We start from the raw sequence: 23401 nt of genomic DNA, 5'->3' as shown, positions 1-23401 counted from the left end.
TATGTTTTAAATCTGTTAGCTGAATGCACCGATCAGAAAGAAGTTTCACAGAATGATTCTGTGTATTTTATATTTGGAGACATTCCTTTTTCCACTATTACCCTCTTAGCGCTCCGAATCTCCACTTGCATTTTCTACAGAAAGAGTGTTTCAGAACGGCTCAATCAAAACTAAGGTTCAACTCTTTTAGTTGAACAAACAGAACAGAAAGAAGTTTCACACAATTCTTCTGTGTAGTTTTTATTTGTAGACATTCTTTTTCCCAATATAGGCCTCTTAGCGCTCAGAATGTCCAATTGCAGTTCCTACAGAAAGAGTGTTTCAGAACGGCTCAATCAAAAGTAAGGTTCAACACTGTTAGTTGAATGCACAGAACAGAAAGAAGTTTCATACAATGCTTCTGTGTAGTTTATATTTGAACATATTCTTTTTTCCACTATTACCCACTTAGCGCTACGAATGTCCAGTTGCATTTTCTACAGACAGAGTGTTTCAAAACTGCTCAATCAAAAGTATGGTTTAACTCTGTTAGCTGAATGCTCAGATCGAAAGAAGTTTCACAGAATGCTTCTGTGTAGTTTACATTAGAATATATTCCTTTTTCCACTACTACGCTCTTAGCGCTCCAAATGTCCAGTTGCATTTTCTACAGAAAGAGTGTTCAGATCTGCTCAATCAAAAGTATGGTTTAACTCTGTTAGCTGAATGCACAGATCAGAAAGAAGTTTCACCGAATGATTCTGTGTAGTTTATATTTGAAGACATTCAGTTTTCCACTATTACCCCCTTAGCGCTCCGAATCTCCACTTGCATTTTCTACAAAAAGAGTGTTTCATAACTGCTCAATCAAAAATATGTTTTATCTCTGTTAACTGAATTTACAGATCAGAAATAAGTTTCACAGAATGCATCTGTGTAGTTTTTATTTGAAGATATACTTTTTCCCAATGTAGGCCTCTTAGCGCTTAGCATGTCCAATTGCAGTTTCTACAGAAAGAGTGTTTCAGAACAGCTCAATCAAAAGTAAGGTTCAACTCTGTTAGTTGAATGCACAGAACAGAAATAATTTTCATAGAATGCTACTGTGTAGTTTATATTTGAATATATTCCTTTTTCCACTATTACCCTCTTAGCGCTCCGAATGTCCACTTGCATTTTCTACAGAAAGAGTGTTCAGAACTGCGCAATCAAAAATATGGTTTAACTCTGTTAGCTTAATGAACATATCAGAAATAAGTTTCACACAATGCTTCTGTGTAGTTTTTATTTGAAGATATTATTTTTCCCAATAGAGGCCTCTTAGCACTCAGAATGTCCAATTGCAGTTTCTACAGAAAGAGTGTTTCAGAAAGGCTCAATCAAAAGTAAGGTTCAACTCTGTTAGTTGAATGCACAGAACAGAAAGAAGTTTCATACCATGCTTCTGTGTAGTTTATATTTGAAAATATTCTTTTTTCCACTATTACCCACTTAGTGCTACGAATGTCCAGTTGCATTTTCTACAGACAGAGTGTTTCAAAACTGCTCAATCCAAAGTATGGTTTAACTCTGTTAGCTGAAAGCTCAGATCAGAAAGAAGTTTCACAGAATGCTTCTGTGTAGTTTATATTTGAATATATTCCTTTTTCCACTACTACTCTCTTAGCGCTCCAAATGTCCAGTTGCATTTTCTACAGAAAGAGTGTTCAGATCTGCTCAATCAAAAGTATGGTTTAAGTCTGTTAGCTGAATGCACAGATCAGAAAGTATTTTCACAGAATGATTCTGTGTAGTTTATAATTGGAGACATTCCTTTTTCCACTATTACCCTCTTAGCGCTCCGAATCTCCACTTGCATTTTCTACAGAAAGAGTGTTTCAGAACGGCTCAATCAAAACTAAGGTTCAACTCTTTTAGTTGAACAAACAGAACAGAAAGATGTTTCACACAATTCTTCTGTGTAGCTTTTATTTGTAGACATTCTTTTTCCCAATATAGGCCTCTTAGCGCTCAGAATGTCCAATTGCAGTTTCTACAGAAAGAGTGTTTCAGAACGGCTCAATCAAAAGTAAGGTTCAACTCTGTTAGTAGAATGCACAGAACAGAAAGGAGTTTCATACAATGCTTCTGTGTAGTTCATATTTGAACATATTCTTTTTTCCACTATTACCCACTTAGCGCTACGAATGTCCAGTTGCATTTTCTACAGACAGAGTGTTTCAAACTGCTCAATCAAAAGTATGGTTTAACTCTGTTAGCTGAATGCTCAGATCAGAAAGAAGTTTCACAGAATGCTTCTGTGTAGTTTATATTTGAATATATTCCTTTTTCCACTACTACTCTCTTAGCGCTCCAAATGTCCAGTTGCATTTTCTACAGATAGAGTGATGAGATCTGCTCAATCAAAAGTATGGTTTAACTCTGTTAGCTGAATGCAAAGATCAGAAAGAAGTTTCACAGAATGATTCTGTGTAGTTTATATTTGGAGACATTCCTTTTTCCACTATTACCCTCTTAGCGCTCCGAATGTCCACTTGCATTTTCTACAGAAAGAGTGTTTCAGAACGGCTTATTCAAAACTAAGGTTCAACTCTTTTAGTTGAACAAACAGAACAGAAAGAAGTTTCACACAATTCTTCTGTGTAGTTTTTATTTGTAGACATTCTTTTTCCCAATATAGGCCTCTTAGCGCTCAGAATGTCCAATTGCAGTTTCTACAGAAAGAGTGTTTCAGAACGGCTCAATCAAAAGTAAGGTTCAACTCTGTTAGTTGAATGCACAGAACAGAAAGAAGTTTCATACAATGCTTCTGTGTAGTTCATATTTGAACATATTCTTTTTTCCACTAATACCCACTTAGCGCTACGAATGTCCAGTTGCATTATCTACAGACAGAGTGTTTCAAAACTGCTCAATCAAAAGTATGGTTTAACTCTGTTAGCTGAATGCTCAGATCAGAAAGAAGTTTCACAGAATGCTTCTGTGTAGTTTATATTTGAATATATTCCTTTTTCCACTACTACGCTCTTAGCGCTCCAAATGTCCAGTTGCATTTTCTACAGAAAGAGTGTTCAGATCTGCTCAATCAAAAGTATGGTTTAACTTTGTTAGCTGAATGCACAGATCAGAAAGAAGTTTCACCGAATGATTCTATGTAGTTTATATTTGAAGACATTCCTTTTTCCACTATTACTCTCTTAGCGCTCCGAATCTCCACTTGCATTTTCTACAAAAAGAGTGTTTCATAACTGCTCAATCAAAAATATGTTTTATCTCTGTTAACTGAATTTACAGATCAGAAATAAGTTTCACAGAATGCATCTGTGTAGTTTTTATTTGAAGATATTCTTTTTCCCAATGTAGGACTCTTAGCGCTTAGCATGTCCAATTGCAGTTTCTACAGAAAGAGTGTTTCAGAACGGCTCAATCAAAAGTAAGGTTCAACTCTGTTAGTTGAATGCACAGAACAGAAATAATTTTCACAGAATGCTACTGTGTAGTTTATATTTGAATATATTCCTTTCTCCACTATTACCCTCTTAGCGCTCTGAATGTCCACTTGCATTTTCTACAGAAAGAGTGTTCAGAACTGCGCAATCAAAAGTATGGTTTAACTCTGTTAGCTTAATGAACATATCAGAAATAAGTTTCACACAATGCTTCTGTGTAGTTTTTATTTGAAGATATTATTTTTCCCAATAGAGGCCTCTTAGCACTCAGAATGTCCAATTGCAGTTTCTACAGAAAGAGTGTTTCAGAAAGGCTCAATCAAAAGTAAGGTTCAACTCTGTTAGTTGAATGCACAGAACAGAAAGTAGTTTCATACAATGCTTCTGTGTAGTTTATATTTGAACATATTCTTTTTTCCACTATTACCCACTTAGTGCTACGAATGTCCAGTTGCATTTTCTACAGACAGAGTGTTTCAAAACTGCTCAATCAAAAGTATGGTTTAACTCTGTTAGCTGAAAGCTCAGATCAGAAAGAAGTTTCACAGAATGCTTCTGTGTAGTTTATATTTGAATATATTCCTTTTTCCACTTCTACTCTCTTAGCGCTCCAAATGTCCAGTTGCATTTTCTACAGAAAGAGTGTTCAGATCTGCTCAATCAAAAGTATGGTTTAACTCTGTTAGCTGAATGCACAGATCAGAAAGAATTTTCACAGAATGATTCTGTGTAGTTTATATTTGGAGACATTCCTTTTTCCACTATTACCCTCTTAGCGCTCCGAATCTCCACTTGCATTTTCTACAGAAAGAGTGTTTCAGAACGGCTCAATCAAAACTAAGGTTCAACTCTTTTAGTTGAACAAACAGAACAGAAAGATGTTTCACACAATTCTTCTGTGTAGCTTTTATTTGTAGACATTCTTTTTCCCAATATAGGCCTCTTAGCGCTCAGAATGTCCAATTGCAGTTTCTACAGAAAGAGTGTTTCAGAACGGCTCAATCAAAAGTAAGGTTCAACTCTGTTAGTAGAATGCACAGAACAGAAAGGAGTTTCATACAATGCTTCTGTGTAGTTCATATTTGAACATATTCTTTTTTCCACTATTACCCACTTAGCGCTACGAATGTCCAGTTGCATTTTCTACAGACAGAGTGTTTCAAAACTGCTCAATCAAAAGTATGGTTTAACTCTGTTAGCTGAATGCTCAGATCAGAAAGAAGTTTCACAGAATGCTTCTGTGTAGTTTATATTTGAATATATTCCTTTTTCCACTACGACGCTCTTAGCGCTCCAAATGTCCAGTTGCATTTTCTACAGAAAGAGTGTTCAGATCTGCTCAATCAAAAGTATGGTTTAACTCTGTTAGCTGAATGCACAGATCAGAAAGAAGTTTCACCGAATGATTCTGTGTAGTTTATATTTGAAGACATTCCTTTTTCCACTATTACCCTCTTAGCGCTCCGAATCTCCACTTGCATTTTCTACAAAAAGAGTGTTTCATAACTGCTCAATCAAAAATATGTTTTATCTCTGTTAACTGAATTTACAGATCAGAAATAAGTTTCACAGAATGCATCTGTGTAGTTTTTATTTGAAGATATTCTTTTTTCCAATGTAGGCCTCTTAGCGCTTAGCATGTCCAATTGCAGTTTCTACAGAAAGGGTGTTTCAGAACGGCTCAATCAAAAGTAAGGTTCAACTCTGTTAGTTGAATGCACAGAACAGAAAGAAGTTTCATACAATGCTTCTGTGTAGTTTATATTTGAATATATTCCTTTTTCCACTATTACCCTCTTAGCCCTCCGAATGTCCACTTGCATTTTCTACAGAAAGAGTGTTCAGAACTGCGCAATCCAAAGTATGGTTTAACTCTGTTAGCTTAATGAACATATCAGAAATAAGTTTCACCCAATGCTTCTGTGTAGTTTTTATTTGAAGGTATTATTTTTCCCAATATAGGCCTCTTAGCGCTCAGAATGTAAAATTGCAGTTTCTACAGAAAGAGTGTTTCAGAAAGGCTCAATCAAAAGTAAGGTTCAACTCTGTTAGTTGAATGCACAAAACAGAAAGAATTTTCACAGAATGCTACTGTGTAGTTTATATTTGAACATATTATTTTTTCCACTATTACCCACTTAGCGATACAAATGTCCAGTTGCATTTTCTACAGACAGAGTGTTTCAAAACTGCTCAATCAAAAGTATGGTTTAACTCTGTTAGCTGAATGCTCAGATCAGAAAGAAGTTTCACAGAATGCTTCTGTGTAGTTTATATTTCAATATATTCCTTTTTCCACTACTACTCTCTTAGCGCTCCAAATGTCCAGTTGCATTTTCTACAGAAAGAGTGTTCAGATCTGCTCAATCAAAAGTATGGTTTAACACTGTTAGCTGAATGCACAGATCAGAAAGAAGTTTCACAGAATGATTCTGTGTAGTTTATATTTGGAGACATTCCTTTTTCCACTATTACCCTCTTAGCGCTCCGAATCTCCACTTGCATTTTCTACAGAAAGAGTGTTTCAGAACGGCTCAATCAAAACTAAGGTTCAACTCTTTTAGTTGAACAAACAGAACAGAAAGAAGTTTCACACAATTCTTCTGTGTAGTTTTTATTTGTAGACATTCTTTTTCCCAATATAGGCCTCTTAGCGCTCAGAATGTCCAATTGCAGTTTCTACAGAAAGAGTGTTTCAGAACGGCTCAATCAAAAGTAAGGTTCAACTCTGTTAGTTGAATGCACAGAACAGAAAGAAGTTTCATACAATGCTTCTGTGTAGTTTATATTGGAACATATTATTTTTTCCACTATTACCCACTTAGCGCTACGAATGTCCAGTTGCATTTTCTACAGACAGAGTGTTTCAAAACTGCTCAATCAAAAGTATGGTTTAACTCTGTTAGCTGAATGCTCAGATCAGAAAGAAGTTTCACAGAATGCTTCTGTGTAGTTTATATTTGAATATATTCCTTTTTCCACTACTACGCTCTTAGCGCTCCAAATGTCCAGTTGCATTTTCTACAGAAAGAGTGTTCATATCTGCTCAATCAAAAGTATGGTTTAACTCTGTTAGCTGAATGCACAGATCAGAAAGAAGTTTCACCGAATGATTCTGTGTAGTTTATATTTGAAGACATTCCTTTTTCCACTATTACCCTCTTAGCGCTCCGAATCTCCACTTGCATTTTCTACAAAAAGAGTGTTTCATAACTGCTCAATCAAAAATATGTTTTATCTCTGTTAACTGAATTTACAGATCAGAAATAAGTTTCACAGAATGCATCTGTGTAGTTTTTATTTGAAGATATTCTTTTTCCCAATGTAGGCCTCTTAGCGCTTAGCATGTCCAATTGCAGTTTCTACAGAAAGAGTGTTTCAGAACGGCTCAATCAAAAGTAAGGTTCAACTCTGTTAGTTGAATGCACAGAACAGAAAGAATTTTCACAGAATGCTACTGTGTAGTTTATATTTGAATATATTCCTTTTTCCACTATTACCCTCTTAGCGCTCCGAATGTCCACTTGCATTTTCTACAGAAAGAGTGTTCAGAACTGCGCAATCAAAAGTATGGTTTAACTCTGTTAGCTTAATGAACATATCAGAAATAAGTTTCACACAATGCTTCTGTGTAGTTTTTATTTGAAGATATTATTTTTCCCAATAGAGGCCTCTTAGCGCTCAGAATGTCCAATTGCAGTTTCTACATAAAGAGTGATTCAGAAAGGCTCAATCAAAAGTAAGGTTCAACTCTGTTAGTTGAATGCACAGAACAGAAAGAAGTTTCATACAATGCTTCTGTGTAGTTTATATTTGAACATATTCTTTTTTCCACTATTACCCACTTGGCGCTACGAATGTCCAGTTGCATTTTCTACAGACAGAGTGTTTCAAAACTGCTCAATCAAAAGTATGGTTTAACTCTGTTAGCTGAATGCTCAGATCAGAAAGAAGTTTCACAGAATGCTTCTGTGTAGTTTATATTTAAATATATTCCTTTTTCCACTACTACGCTCTTAGCGCTCCAAATGTCCAGTTGCATTTTCTACAGAAAGAGTGTTCAGATCTGCTCAATCAAAAGTATGGTTTAACTCTGTTAGCTGAATGCACAGATCAGAAAGAAGTTTCACCGAATGATTCTGTGTAGTTTACATTTGAAGACATTCCTTTTTCCACTATTACCCTCTTAACGCTCCGAATCTCGACTTGCATTTTCTACAAAAAGAGTGTTTCATAACTGCTCAATCAAAAATATGTTTTATCTCTGTTAACTGAATTTACAGATCAGAAATAAGTTTCACAGAATGCATCTGTGTAGTTTTTATTTGAAGATATTCTTTTTCCCAATGTAGGCCTCTTAGCGCTTAGCATGTCCAATTGCAGTTTCTACAGAAAGAGTGTTTCAGAACGGCTCAATCAAAAGTAAGGTTCAACTCTGTTAGTTGAATGCACAGAACAGAAAGAATTTTTACAGAATGCTACTGTGTAGTTTATATTTGAATATATTCCTTTTTCCACTATTACCCTCTTAGCGCTCCGAATGTCCACTTGCATTTTCTACAGAAAGAGTGTTCAGAACTGCGCAATCAAAAGTATGGTTTAACTCTGTTAGCTTAATGAACATATCAGAAATAAGTTTCACCCAATGCTTCTGTGTAGTTTTTATTTGAAGATGTTATTTTTCCCAATAGAGACCTCTTAGCGCTCAGAATGTCCAATTGCAGTTTCTACAGAAAGAGTGTTTCAGAAAGGCTCAATCAAAAGTAAGGTTCAACTCTGTTAGTTGAATGCACAGAACAGAAAGAAGTTTCATACAATGCTTCTGTGTAGTTTATATTTGAACATATTCTTTTTTCCACTATTACCCACTTAGCGCTACGAATGTCCAGTTGCATTTTCTACAGACAGAGTGTTTCAAAACTGCTCAATCAAAAGTATGGTTTAACTCTGTTAGCTGAATGCTCAGATCAGAAAGAAGTTTCACAGAATGCTTCTGTGTAGTTTATATTTGAATATATTCCTTTTTCCACTACTACTCTCTTAGCGCTCCAAATGTCCAGTTGCATTTTCTACAGAAAGAGTGTTCAGATCTGCTCAATCAAAAGTATGTTTTAAATCTGTTAGCTGAATGCACCGATCAGAAAGAAGTTTCACAGAATGATTCTGTGTATTTTATATTTGGAGACATTCCTTTTTCCACTATTACCCTCTTAGCGCTCCGAATGTCCACTTGCATTTTCTACAGAAAGAGTGTTTCAGAACGGCTCAATCAAAACTAAGGTTCAACTCTTTTAGTTGAACAAACAGAACAGAAAGAAGTTTCACACAATTCTTCTGTGTACTTTTTATTTGTAGACATTCTTTTTCCCAATATAGGCCTCTTAGCGCTCAGAATGTCCAATTGCAGTTCCTACAGAAAGAGTGTTTCAGAACGGCTCAATCAAAAGTAAGGTTCAACACTGTTAGTTGAATGCACAGAACAGAAAGAAGTTTCATACAATGCTTCTGTGTAGTTTATATTTGAACATATTCTTTTTTCCACTATTACCCACTTAGCGCTACGAATGTCCAGTTGCATTTTCTACAGACAGAGTGTTTCAAAACTGCTCAATCAAAAGTATGGTTTAACTCTGTTAGCTGAATGCTCAGATCGAAAGAAGTTTCACAGAATGCTTCTGTGTAGTTTACATTAGAATATATTCCTTTTTCCACTACTACGCTCTTAGCGCTCCAAATGTCCAGTTGCATTTTCTACAGAAAGAGTGTTCAGATCTGCTCAATCAAAAGTATGGTTTAACGCTGTTAGCTGAATGCACAGATCAGAAAGAAGTTTCACCGAATGATTCTGTGTAGTTTATATTTGAAGACATTCAGTTTTCCACTATTACCCCCTTAGCGCTCCGAATCTCCACTTGCATTTTCTACAAAAAGAGTGTTTCATAACTGCTCAATCAAAAATATGTTTTATCTCTGTTAACTGAATTTACAGATCAGAAATAAGTTTCACAGAATGCATCTGTGTAGTTTTTATTTGAAGATATACTTTTTCCCAATGTAGGCCTCTTAGCGCTTAGCATGTCCAATTGCAGTTTCTACAGAAAGAGTGTTTCAGAACAGCTCAATCAAAAGTAAGGTTCAACTCTGTTAGTTGAATGCACAGAACAGAAATAATTTTCATAGAATGCTACTGTGTAGTTTATATTTGAATATATTCCTTTTTCCACTATTACCCTCTTAGCGCTCCGAATCTCCACTTGCATTTTCTACAGAAAGAGTGTTTCAGAACTGCTCAATCAAAACTAAGGTTCAACTCTTTTAGTTGAACAAACAGAACAGAAAGAAGTTTCAAACAATTCTTCTGTGTAGTTTTTATTTGTAGACATTCTTTTTCCCAATATAGGCCTCTTAGCGCTCAGAATGTAAAATTGCAGTTTCTACAGAAAGAGTGTTTCAGAAAGGCTCAATCAAAAGTAAGGTTCAACTCTGTTAGTTGAATGCACAAAACAGAAAGAATTTTCACAGAATGCTACTGTGTAGTTTATATTTGAACATATTATTTTTTCCACTATTACCCACTTAGCGATACAAATGTCCAGTTGCATTTTCTACAGACAGAGTGTTTCAAAACTGCTCAATCAAAAGTATGGTTTAACTCTGTTAGCTGAATGCTCAGATCAGAAAGAAGTTTCACAGAATGCTTCTGTGTAGTTTATATTTCAATATATTCCTTTTTCCACTACTACTCTCTTAGCGCTCCAAATGTCCAGTTGCATTTTCTACAGAAAGAGTGTTCAGATCTGCTCAATCAAAAGTATGGTTTAACACTGTTAGCTGAATGCACAGATCAGAAAGAAGTTTCACAGAATGATTCTGTGTAGTTTATATTTGGAGACATTCCTTTTTCCACTATTACCCTCTTAGCGCTCCGAATCTCCACTTGCATTTTCTACAGAAAGAGTGTTTCAGAACGGCTCAATCAAAACTAAGGTTCAACTCTTTTAGTTGAACAAACAGAACAGAAAGAAGTTTCACACAATTCTTCTGTGTAGTTTTTATTTGTAGACATTCTTTTTCCCCATATAGGCCTCTTAGCGCTCAGAATGTCCAATTGCAGTTTCTACAGAAAGAGTGTTTCAGAACGGCTCAATCAAAAGTAAGGTTCAACTCTGTTAGTGGAATGCACAGAACAGAAAGAAGTTTCATTCAATGCTTCTGTGTAGTTTATATTTGAAGACATTCCTTTTTCCACTATTACCCTCTTAGCGCTCCGAATCTCCACTTGCATTTTCTACAAAAAGAGTGTTTCATAACTGCTCAATCAAAAATATGTTTTATCTCTGTTAACTGAATTTACAGATCAGAAATAAGTTTCACAGAATGCATCTGTGTAGTTTTTATTTGAAGATATTCTTTTTCCCAATGTAGGCCTCTTAGCGCTTAGCATGTCCAATTGCAGTTTCTACAGAAAGAGTGTTTCAGAACGGCTCAATCAAAAGTAAGGTTCAACTCTGTTAGTTGAATGCACAGAACAGAAAGTATTTTCACAGAATGCTACTGTGTAGTTTATATTTGAATATATTCCATTCTCCACTATTACCCTCTTAGCGCTCCGAATGTCCACTTGCATTTTCTACAGAAAGAGTGTTCAGAACTGTGCAATCAAAAGTAAGGTTTAATTCTGTTAGCTTAATGAACATATCAGAAATAAGTTTCACACAATGCTTCTGTGTAGTTTTTATTTGAAGATGTTATTTTTCCCAATAGAGGCCTCTTAGCGCTCAGAATGTCCAATTGCAGTTTCTACAGAAAGAGTGTTTCAGAACGGCTCAATCAAATGTAAGGTTCAACTCTGTTAGTTGAATGCACAGAACAGAAAGGAGTTTCATACAATGCTTCTGTGTAGTTTATATTTGAACATATTCTTTTTTCCACTATTACCCAGTTAGCGCTACGAATGTCCAGTTGCATTTTCTACAGACAGAGTGTTTCAAAACTGCTCAATCAAAAGTATGGTTTAACTCTGTTAGCTGAATGCTCAGATCAGAAAGAAGTTTCACAGAATGCTTTTGTGTAGTTTATATTTCAATATATTCCTTTTTCCACTACTACGCTCTTAGCGCTCCAAATGTCCAGTTGCATTTTCTACAGAAAGAGTGTTCAGATCTGCTCAATCAAAAGTATGGTTTAACTCTGTTAGCTGAATGCACAGATCAGAAAGAAGTTTCACCGAATGATTCTGTGTAGTTTATATTTGAAGACATTCCTTTTTCCACTATTACCCTCTTAGCGCTCCGAATCTCCACTTGCATTTTCTACAGAAAGAGTGTTTCATAACTGCTCAATCAAAAATATGTTTTATCTCTGTTAACTGAATTTACAGATCAGAAATAAGTTTCACAGAATGCATCTGTGTAGTTTTTATTTGAAGATATTCTTTTTCCCAATGTAGGCCTCTTAGCGCTTAGCATGTCCAATTGCAGTTTCTACAGAAAGAGTGTTTCAGAACGGCTCAATCAAAAGTAAGGTTCTACTCTGTTAGTTGAATGCACAGAACAGAAAGAATTTTCACAGAATGCTACTGTGTAGTTTATATTTGAATATATTCCATTCTCCACTATTACCCTCTTAGCGCTCCGAATGTCCACTTGCATTTTCTACAGAAAGAGTGTTCAGAACTGTGCAATCAAAAGTAAGGTTTAACTCTGTTAGCTTAATGAACATATCAGAAATAAGTTTCACACAATGCTTCTGTGTAGTTTTTATTTGAAGATGTTATTTTTCCCAATAGAGGCCTCTTAGCGCTCAGAATGTCCAATTGCAGTTTCTACAGAAAGAGTGTTTCAGAACGGCTCAATCAAAAGTAAGGTTCAACTCTGTTAGTTGAATGCACAGAACAGAAAGAAGTTTCATACAATGCTTCTGTGTAGTTTATATTTGAACATATTCTTTTTTCCACTATTACCCACTTAGCGCTACGAATGTCCAGTTGCATTTTCTACAGACAGAGTGTTTCAAAACTGCTCAATCAAAAGTATGGTTTAACTCTGTTAGCTGAATGCTCAGATCAGAAAGAAGTTTCACAGAATGCTTCTGTGTAGTTTATATTTCAATATATTCCTTTTTCCACTACTACGCTCTTAGCGCTCCAAATGTCCAGTTGCATTTTCTACAGAAAGAGTGTTCAGATCTGCTCAATCAAAAGTATGGTTTAACTCTGTTAGCTGAATGCACAGATCAGAAAAAAGTTTCACCGAATGATTCTGTGTAGTTTATATTTGAAGACATTCCTTTTTCCACTATTACCCTCTTAGCGCTCCGAATCTCCACTTGCATTTTCTACAGAAAGAGTGTTTCATAACTGCTCAATCAAAAATATGTTTTATCTCTGTTAACTGAATTTACAGATCAGAAATAAGTTTCACAGAATGCATCTGTGTAGTTTTTATTTGAAGATATTCTTTTTCCCAATGTAGGCCTCTTAGCGCTTAGCATGTCCAATTGCAGTTTCTACAGAAAGAGTGTTTCAGAACGGCTCAATCAAAAGTAAGGTTCAACTCTGTTAGTTGAATGCACAGAACAGAAAGAATTTTCACAGAATGCTACTGTGTAGTTTATATTTGAATATATTCCTTTTTCCACTATTACCCTCTTAGCGCTCCGAATGTCCACTTGCATTTTCTACAGAAAGAGTGTTCAGAACTGCGCAATCAAAAGTATGGTTTAACTCTGTTAGCTTAATGAACATATCAGAAATAAGTTTCACCCAATGCTTCTGTGTAGTTTTTATTTGAAGATGTTATTTTTCCCAATAGAGGCCTCTTAGCGCTCAGAATGTCCAATTGCAGTTTCTACAGAAAGAGTGTTTCAGAAAGGCTCAATCAAAAGTAAGGTTCAACTCTGTTAGTTGAATGCACAGAACAGAAAGAAGTTTCATACAATGCTTCTGTGTAGTTTATATTTGAACATATTCTTTTTTCCACTATTACCCACTTAGCGCTATGAATGTCCAGTTGCATTTTCTACAGACAGAGTGTTTCAAAACTGCTCAATCAAAAGTATGGTTTAACTCTGTTAGCTGAATGCTCAGATCAGAAAGAAGTTTCACAGAATGCTTCTGTGTAGTTTATATTTGAATATATTCCTTTTTCCACTACTACTCTCTTAGCGCTCCAAATGTCCAGTTGCATTTTCTACAGAAAGAGTGTTCAGATCTGCTCAATCAAAAGTATGTTTTAAATCTGTTAGCTGAATGCACAGATCAGAAAGAAGTTTCACAGAATGATTCTGTGTAGTTTATATTTGGAGACATTCCTTTTTCCACTATTACCCTCTTAGCGCTCCGAATCTCCACTTGCATTTTCTACAGAAAGAGTTTTTCAGAACGGCTCAATCAAAACTAAGGTTCAACTCTTTTAGTTGAACAAACAGAACAGAAAGAAGTTTCACACAATTCTTCTGTGTAGTTTTTATTTGTAGACATTCTTTTTCCCAATATAGGCCTCTTAGCGCTCAGAATGTCCAATTGCAGTTTCTACAGAAAGAGTGTTTCAGAACGGCTCAATCAAAAGTAAGGTTCAACTCTGTTAGTTGAATGCACAGAACAGAAAGAAGTTTCATACAATGCTTCTGTGTAGTTTATATTGGAACATATTATTTTTTCCACTATTACCCACTTAGCGCTACGAATGTCCAGTTGCATTTTCTACAGACAGAGTGTTTCAAAACTGCTCAATCAAAAGTATGGTTTAACTCTGTTAGCTGAATGCTCAGATCAGAAAGAAGTTTCACAGAATGCTTCTGTGTAGTTTATATTTGAATATATTCCTTTTTCCACTACTACGCTCTTAGCGCTCCAAATGTCCAGTTGCATTTTCTACAGAAAGAGTGTTCATATCTGCTCAATCAAAAGTATGGTTTAACTCTGTTAGCTGAATGCACAGATCAGAAAGAAGTTTCACCGAATGATTCTGTGTAGTTTATATTTGAAGACATTCCTTTTTCCACTATTACCCTCTTAGCGCTCCGAATCTCCACTTGCATTTTCTACAAAAAGAGTGTTTCATAACTGCTCAATCAAAAATATGTTTTATCTCTGTTAACTGAATTTACAGATCAGAAATAAGTTTCACAGAATGCATCTGTGTAGTTTTTATTTGAAGATATTCTTTTTCCCAATGTAGGCCTCTTAGCGCTTAGCATGTCCAATTGCAGTTTCTACAGAAAGAGTGTTTCAGAACGGCTCAATCAAAAGTAAGGTTCAACTCTGTTAGTTGAATGCACAGAACAGAAAGAATTTTCACAGAATGCTACTGTGTAGTTTATATTTGAATATATTCCTTTTTCCACTATTACCCTCTTAGCGCTCCGAATGTCCACTTGCATTTTCTACAGAAAGAGTGTTCAGAACTGCGCAATCAAAAGTATGGTTTAACTCTGTTAGCTTAATGAACATATCAGAAATAAGTTTCACACAATGCTTCTGTGTAGTTTTTATTTGAAGATATTATTTTTCCCAATAGAGGCCTCTTAGCGCTCAGAATGTCCAATTGCAGTTTCTACATAAAGAGTGATTCAGAAAGGCTCAATCAAAAGTAAGGTTCAACTCTGTTATTTGAATGCACAGAACAGAAAGAAGTTTCATACAATGCTTCTGTGTAGTTTATATTTGAACATATTCTTTTTTCCACTATTACCCACTTGGCGCTACGAATGTCCAGTTGCATTTTCTACAGACAGAGTGTTTCAAAACTGCTCAATCAAAAGTATGGTTTAACTCTGTTAGCTGAATGCTCAGATCAGAAAGAAGTTTCACAGAATGCTTCTGTGTAGTTTATATTTAAATATATTCCTTTTTCCACTACTACGCTCTTAGCGCTCCAAATGTCCAGTTGCATTTTCTACAGAAAGAGTGTTCAGATCTGCTCAATCAAAAGTATGGTTTAACTCTGTTAGCTGAATGCACAGATCAGAAAGAAGTTTCACCGAATGATTCTGTGTAGTTTACATTTGAAGACATTCCTTTTTCCACTATTACCCTCTTAGCGCTCCGAATCTCGACTTGCATTTTCTACAAAAAGAGTGTTTCATAACTGCTCAATCAAAAATATGTTTTATCTCTGTTAACTGAATTTACAGATCAGAAATAAGTTTCACAGAATGCATCTGTGTAGTTTTTATTTGAAGATATTCTTTTTCCCAATGTAGGCCTCTTAGCGCTTAGCATGTCCAATTGCAGTTTCTACAGAAAGAGTGTTTCAGAACGGCTCAATCAAAAGTAAGGTTCAACTCTGTTAGTTGAATGCACAGAACAGAAATAATTTTTACAGAATGCTACTGTGTAGTTTATATTTGAATATATTCCTTTTTCCACTATTACCCTCTTAGCGCTCCGAATGTCCACTTGCATTTTCTACAGAAAGAGTGTTCAGAACTGCGCAATCAAAAGTATGGTTTAACTCTGTTAGCTTAATGAACATATCAGAAATAAGTTTCACCCAATGCTTCTGTGTAGTTTTTATTTGAAGATGTTATTTTTCCCAATAGAGACCTCTTAGCGCTCAGAATGTCCAATTGCAGTTTCTACAGAAAGAGTGTTTCAGAAAGGCTCAATCAAAAGTAAGGTTCAACTCTGTTAGTTGAATGCACAGAACAGAAAGAAGTTTCATACAATGCTTCTGTGTAGTTTATATTTGAACATATTCTTTTTTCCACTATTACCCACTTAGCGCTACGAATGTCCAGTTGCATTTTCTACAGACAGAGTGTTTCAAAACTGCTCAATCAAAAGTATGGTTTAACTCTGTTAGCTGAATGCTCAGATCAGAAAGAAGTTTCACAGAATGCTTCTGTGTAGTTTATATTTGAATATATTCCTTTTTCCACTACTACTCTCTTAGCGCTCCAAATGTCCAGTTGCATTTTCTACAGAAAGAGTGTTCAGATCTGCTCAATCAAAAGTATGTTTTAAATCTGTTAGCTGAATGCACCGATCAGAAAGAAGTTTCACAGAATGATTCTGTGTATTTTATATTTGGAGACATTCCTTTTTCCACTATTACCCTCTTAGCGCTCCGAATCTCCACTTGCATTTTCTACAGAAAGAGTGTTTCAGAACGGCTCAATCAAAACTAAGGTTCAACTCTTTTAGTTGAACAAACAGAACAGAAAGAAGTTTCACACAATTCTTCTGTGTAGTTTTTATTTGTAGACATTCTTTTTCCCAATATAGGCCTCTTAGCGCTCAGAATGTCCAATTGCAGTTCCTACAGAAAGAGTGTTTCAGAACGGCTCAATCAAAAGTAAGGTTCAACACTGTTAGTTGAATGCACAGAACAGAAAGAAGTTTCATACAATTCTTCTGTGTAGTTTATATTTGAACATATTCTTTTTTCCACTATTACCCACTTAGCGCTACGAATGTCCAGTTGCATTTTCTACAGACAGAGTGTTTCAAAACTGCTCAATCAAAAGTATGGTTTAACTCTGTTAGCTGAATGCTCAGATCGAAAGAAGTTTCACAGAATGCTTCTGTGTAGTTTACATTAGAATATATTCCTTTTTCCACTACTACGCTCTTAGCGCTCCAAATGTCCAGTTGCATTTTCTACAGAAAGAGTGTTCAGATCTGCTCAATCAAAAGTATGGTTTAACTCTGTTAGCTGAATGCACAGATCAGAAAGAAGTTTCACCGAATGATTCTGTGTAGTTTATATTTGAAGACATTCAGTTTTCCACTATTACCCCCTTAGCGCTCCGAATCTCCACTTGCATTTTCTACAAAAAGAGTGTTTCATAACTGCTCAATCAAAAATATGTTTTATCTCTGTTAACTGAATTTACAGATCAGAAATAAGTTTCACAGAATGCATCTGTGTAGTTTTTATTTGAAGATATACTTTTTCCCAATGTAGGCCTCTTAGCGCTTAGCATGTCCAATTGCAGTTTCTACAGAAAGAGTGTTTCAGAACAGCTCAATCAAAAGTAAGGTTCAACTCTGTTAGTTGAATGCACAGAACAGAAATAATTTTCATAGAATGCTACTGTGTAGTTTATATTTGAATATATTCCTTTTTCCACTATTACCCTCTTAGCGCTCCGAATGTCCACTTGCATTTTCTACAGAAAGAGTGTTCAGAACTGCGCAATCAAAAATATGGTTTAACTCTGTTAGCTTAATGAACATATCAGAAATAAGTTTCACACAATGCTTCTGTGTAGTTTTTATTTGAAGATATTATTTTTCCCAATAGAGGCCTCTTAGCACTCAGAATGTCCAATTGCAGTTTCTACAGAAAGAGTGTTTCAGAAAGGCTCAATCAAAAGTAAGGTTCAACTCTGTTAGTTGAATGCACAGAACAGAAAGAAGTTTCATACCATGCTTCTGTGTAGTTTATATTTGAAAATATTCTTTTTTCCACTATTACCCACTTAGTGCTACGAATGTCCAGTTGCATTTTCCACAGACAGAGTGTTTCAAAACTGCTCAATCAAAAGTATGGTTTAACTCTGTTAGCTGAAAGCTCAGATCAGAAAGAAGTTTCACAGAATGCTTCTGTGTAGTTTATATTTGAATATATTCCTTTTTCCACTACTACTCTCTTAGCGCTCCAAATGTCCAGTTGCATTTTCTACAGAAAGAGTGTTCAGATCTGCTCAATCAAAAGTATGGTTTAAGTCTGTTAGCTGAATGCACAGATCAGAAAGTATTTTCACAGAATGATTCTGTGTAGTTTATAATTGGAGACATTCCTTTTTCCACTATTACCCTCTTAGCGCTCCGAATCTCCACTTGCATTTTCTACAGAAAGAGTGTTTCAGAACGGCTCAATCAAAACTAAGGTTCAACTCTTTTAGTTGAACAAACAGAACAGAAAGATGTTTCACACAATTCTTCTGTGTAGCTTTTATTTGTAGACATTCTTTTTCCCAATATAGGCCTCTTAGCGCTCAGAATGTCCAATTGCAGTTTCTACAGAAAGAGTGTTTCAGAACGGCTCAATCAAAAGTAAGGTTCAACTCTGTTAGTAGAATGCACAGAACAGAAAGGAGTTTCATACAATGCTTCTGTGTAGTTCATATTTGAACATATTCTTTTTTCCACTATTACCCACGTAGCGCTACGAATGTCCAGTTGCATTTTCTACAGACAGAGTGTTTCAAACTGCTCAATCAAAAGTATGGTTTAACTCTGTTAGCTGAATGCTCAGATCAGAAAGAAGTTTCACAGAATGCTTCTGTGTAGTTTATATTTGAATATATTCCTTTTTCCACTACTACTCTCTTAGCGCTCCAAATGTCCAGTTGCATTTTCTACAGAAAGAGTGTTCAGATCTGCTCAATCAAAAGTATGGTTTAACTTTGTTAGCTGAATGCACAGATCAGAAAGAAGTTTCACCGAATGATTCTATGTAGTTTATATTTGAAGACATTCCTTTTTCCACTATTACTCTCTTAGCGCTCCGAATCTCCACTTGCATTTTCTACAAAAAGAGTGTTTCATAACTGCTCAATCAAAAATATGTTTTATCTCTGTTAACTGAATTTACAGATCAGAAATAAGTTTCACAGAATGCATCTGTGTAGTTTTTATTTGAAGATATTCTTTTTCCCAATGTAGGACTCTTAGCGCTTAGCATGTCCAATTGCAGTTTCTACAGAAAGAGTGTTTCAGAACGGCTCAATCAAAAGTAAGGTTCAACTCTGTTAGTTGAATGCACAGAACAGAAATAATTTTCACAGAATGCTACTGTGTAGTTTATATTTGAATATATTCCTTTCTCCACTATTACCCTCTTAGCGCTCTGAATGTCCACTTGCATTTTCTACAGAAAGAGTGTTCAGAACTGCGCAATCAAAAGTATGGTTTAACTCTGTTAGCTTAATGAACATATCAGAAATAAGTTTCACACAATGCTTCTGTGTAGTTTTTATTTGAAGGTATTATTTTTCCCAATAGAGGCCTCTTAGCACTCAGAATGTCCAATTGCAGTTTCTACAGAAAGAGTGTTTCAGAAAGGCTCAATCAAAAGTAAGGTTCAACTCTGTTAGTTGAATGCACAGAACAGAAAGAAGTTTCATACAATGCTTCTGTGTAGTTTATATTTGAACATATTCTTTTTTCCACTATTACCCACTTAGTGCTACGAATGTCCAGTTGCATTTTCTACAGACAGAGTGTTTCAAAACTGCTCAATCAAAAGTATGGTTTAACTCTGTTAGCTGAAAGCTCAGATCAGAAAGAAGTTTCACAGAATGCTTCTGTGTAGTTTATATTTGAATATATTCCTTTTTCCACTTCTACTCTCTTAGCGCTCCAAATGTCCAGTTGCATTTTCTACAGAAAGAGTGTTCAGATCTGCTCAATCAAAAGTATGGTTTAACTCTGTTAGCTGAATGCACAGATCAGAAAGAATTTTCACAGAATTATTCTGTGTAGTTTATATTTGGAGACATTCCTTTTTCCACTATTACCCTCTTAGCGCTCCGAATCTCCACTTGCATTTTCTACAGAAAGAGTGTTTCAGAACGGCTCAATCAAAACTAAGGTTCAACTCTTTTAGTTGAACAAACAGAACAGAAAGATGTTTCACACAATTCTTCTGTGTAGCTTTTATTTGTAGACATTCTTTTTCCCAATATAGGCCTCTTAGCGCTCAGAATGTCCAATTGCAGTTTCTACAGAAAGAGTGTTTCAGAACGGCTCAATCAAAAGTAAGGTTCAACTCTGTTAGTAGAATGCACAGAACAGAAAGGAGTTTCATACAATGCTTCTGTGTAGTTCATATTTGAACATATTCTTTTTTCCACTATTACCCACTTGGCGCTACGAATGTCCAGTTGCATTTTCTACAGACAGAGTGTTTCAAAACTGCTCAATCAAAAGTATGGTTTAACTCTGTTAGCTGAATGCTCAGATCAGAAAGAAGTTTCACAGAATGCTTCTGTGTAGTTTATATTTGAATATATTCCTTTTTCCACTACGACGCTCTTAGCGCTCCAAATGTCCAGTTGCATTTTCTACAGAAAGAGTGTTCAGATCTGCTCAATCAAAAGTATGGTTTAACTCTGTTAGCTGAATGCACAGATCAGAAAGAAGTTTCACCGAATGATTCTGTGTAGTTTATATTTGAAGACATTCCTTTTTCCACTATTACCCTCTTAGCGCTCCGAATCTCCACTTGCATTTTCTACAAAAAGAGTGTTTCATAACTGCTCAATCAAAAATATGTTTTATCTCTGTTAACTGAATTTACAGATCAGAAATAAGTTTCACAGAATGCATCTGTGTAGTTTTTATTTGAAGATATTCTTTTTTCCAATGTAGGCCTCTTAGCGCTTAGCATGTCCAATTGCAGTTTCTACAGAAAGAGTGTTTCAGAACGGCTCAATCAAAAGTAAGGTTCAACTCTGTTAGTTGAATGCACAGAACAGAAAGAAGTTTCATACAATGCTTCTGTGTAGTTCATATTTGAACATATTCTTTTTTCCACTATTACCCACTTAGCGCTACGAATGTCCAGTTGCATTTTCTACAGACAGAGTGTTTCAAAACTGCTCAATCAAAAGTATGGTTTAACTCTGTTAGCTGAATGCTCAGATCAGAAAGAAGTTTCACAGAATGCTTCTGTGTAGTTTATATTTGAATATATTCCTTTTTCCACTACTACTCTCTTAGCGCTCCAAATGTCCAGTTGCATTTTCTACAGAAAGAGTGTTCAGATCTGCTCAATCAAAAGTATGGTTTAACTCTGTTAGCTGAATGCACAGATCAGAAAGAAGTTTCACAGAATGATTCTGTGTAGTTTATATTTGGAGACATTCCTTTTTCCACTATAACCCTCTTAGCGCTCCGAATCTCCACTTGCATTTTCTACAGAAAGAGTGTTTCAGAACGGCTCAATCAAAACTAAGGTTCAACTCTTTTAGTTGAACAAACAGAACAGAAAGAAGTTTCACACAATTCTTCTGTGTAGTTTTTATTTGTAGACATTCTTTTTCCCAATATAGGCCTCTTAGCGCTCAGAATGTCCAATTGCAGTTTCTACAGAAAGAGTGTTTCAGAACGGCTCAATCAAAAGTAAGGTTCAACTCTGTTAGTTGAATGCACAGAACAGAAAGAAGTTTCATACAATGCTTCTGTGTAGTTCATATTTGAACATATTCTTTTTTCCACTATTACCCACTTAGCGCTACGAATGTCCAGTTGCATTTTCTACAGACAGAGTGTTTCAAAACTGCTCAATCAAAAGTATGGTTTAACTCTGTTAGCCGAATGCTCAGATCAGAAAGAAGTTTCACAGAATGCTTCTGTGTAGTTTATATTTGAATATATTCCTTTTTCCACTACTACGCTCTTAGCGCTCCAAATGTCCAGTTGCATTTTCTACAGAAAGAATGTTCAAATCTGCTCAATCAAAAGTATGGTTTAACTCTGTTAGCTGAATGCACAGATCAGAAAGAAGTTTCACCGAATGATTCTGTGTAGTTTATATTTGAAGACATTCCTTTTTCCACTATTACCCACTTAGCGCTCCGAATCTCCACTTGCATTATCTACAAAAAGTGTGTTTCATAACTGCTCAATCAAAAATATGTTTTATCTCTGTTAACTGAATTTATAGATCAGAAATAAGTTTCACAAAATGCATCTGTGTAGTTTTTATTTGAAGATATTCTTTTTCCCAATGTAGGCCTCTTAGCGCTTAGCATGTCCAATTGCAGTTTCTACAGAAAGAGTGTTTCAGAACGGCTCAATCAAAAGTAAGGTTCAACTCTCTTAGTTGAATGCACAGAACAGAAAGAATTTTCACAGAATGCTACTGTGTAGTTTATATTTGAATATATTCCTTTTTCCACTATTACCCTCTTAGCGCTCCGAATGTACACTTGCATTTTCTACAGAAAGAGTGTTCAGAACTGCGCAATCAAAAGTATGGTTTAACTCTGTTTGCTTTATGAACATATCAGAAATAAGTTTCACACAATGCTTCTGTGTAGTTTTTATTTGAAGATATTATTTTTCCCAATAGAGGCCTCTAAGCGCTCAGAATGTCCAATTGCAGTTTCTACAGAAAGAGTGTTTCAGAAAGGCTCAATCAAAAGTAAGGTTCAACTCTGTTAGTTGAATGCACAGAACAGAAAGAAGTTTCATACAATGCTTCTGTGTAGTTTATATTTGAACATATTCTTTTTTCCACTATTACCCACTTAGTGCTACGAATGTCCAGTTGCATTTTCTACAGACAGAGTGTTTCAAAACTGCTCAATCAAAAGTATGGTTTAACTCTGTTAGCTGAATGCTCAGATCAGAAAGAAGTTTCACAGAATGCTTCTTTGTAGTTTATATTTGAATATATTCCTTTTTCCACTACTACTCTCTTAGCGCTCCAAATGTCCAGTTGCATTTTCTACAGAAAGAGTGTTCAGATCTGCTCAATCAAAAGTATGGTTTAACTCTGTTAGCTGAATGCACAGATCAGAAAGAAGTTTCACAGAATTATTCTGTGTAGTTTATATTTGGAGACATTCCTTTTTCCACTATTACCCTCTTAGCGCTCCGAATCTCCACTTGCATTTTCTACAGAAAGAGTGTTTCAGAACGGCTCAATCAAAACTAAGGTTCAACTCTTTAGTTGAACAAACAGAACAGAAAGAAGTTTCACACAATTCTTCTGTGTAGTTTTTATTTTTAGACATTCTTTTTCCCAATATAGGCCTCTTAGCGCTCAGAATGTCCAATTGCAGTTTCTACTGAAAGAGTGTTTCAGAACGGCTCAATCAAAAGTAAGGTTCAACTCTGTTAGTTGAATGCACAGAACAGAAAGAAGTTTCATACAATGCTTCTGTGTAGTTCATATTTGAACATATTCTTTTTTCCACTATTACCCACTTAGCGCTACGAATGTCCAGTTGCATTTTCTACAGACAGAGTGTTTCAAAACTGCTCAATCAAAAGTATGGTTTAACTCTGTTAG

The sequence above is a fragment of the Symphalangus syndactylus genome, chromosome 7 (assembly GCF_028878055.3).
Source record: "Symphalangus syndactylus isolate Jambi chromosome 7, NHGRI_mSymSyn1-v2.1_pri, whole genome shotgun sequence".
Taxonomy (NCBI): domain Eukaryota; kingdom Metazoa; phylum Chordata; class Mammalia; order Primates; family Hylobatidae; genus Symphalangus; species Symphalangus syndactylus.
This window is presented reverse-complemented; position numbering follows the sequence as displayed.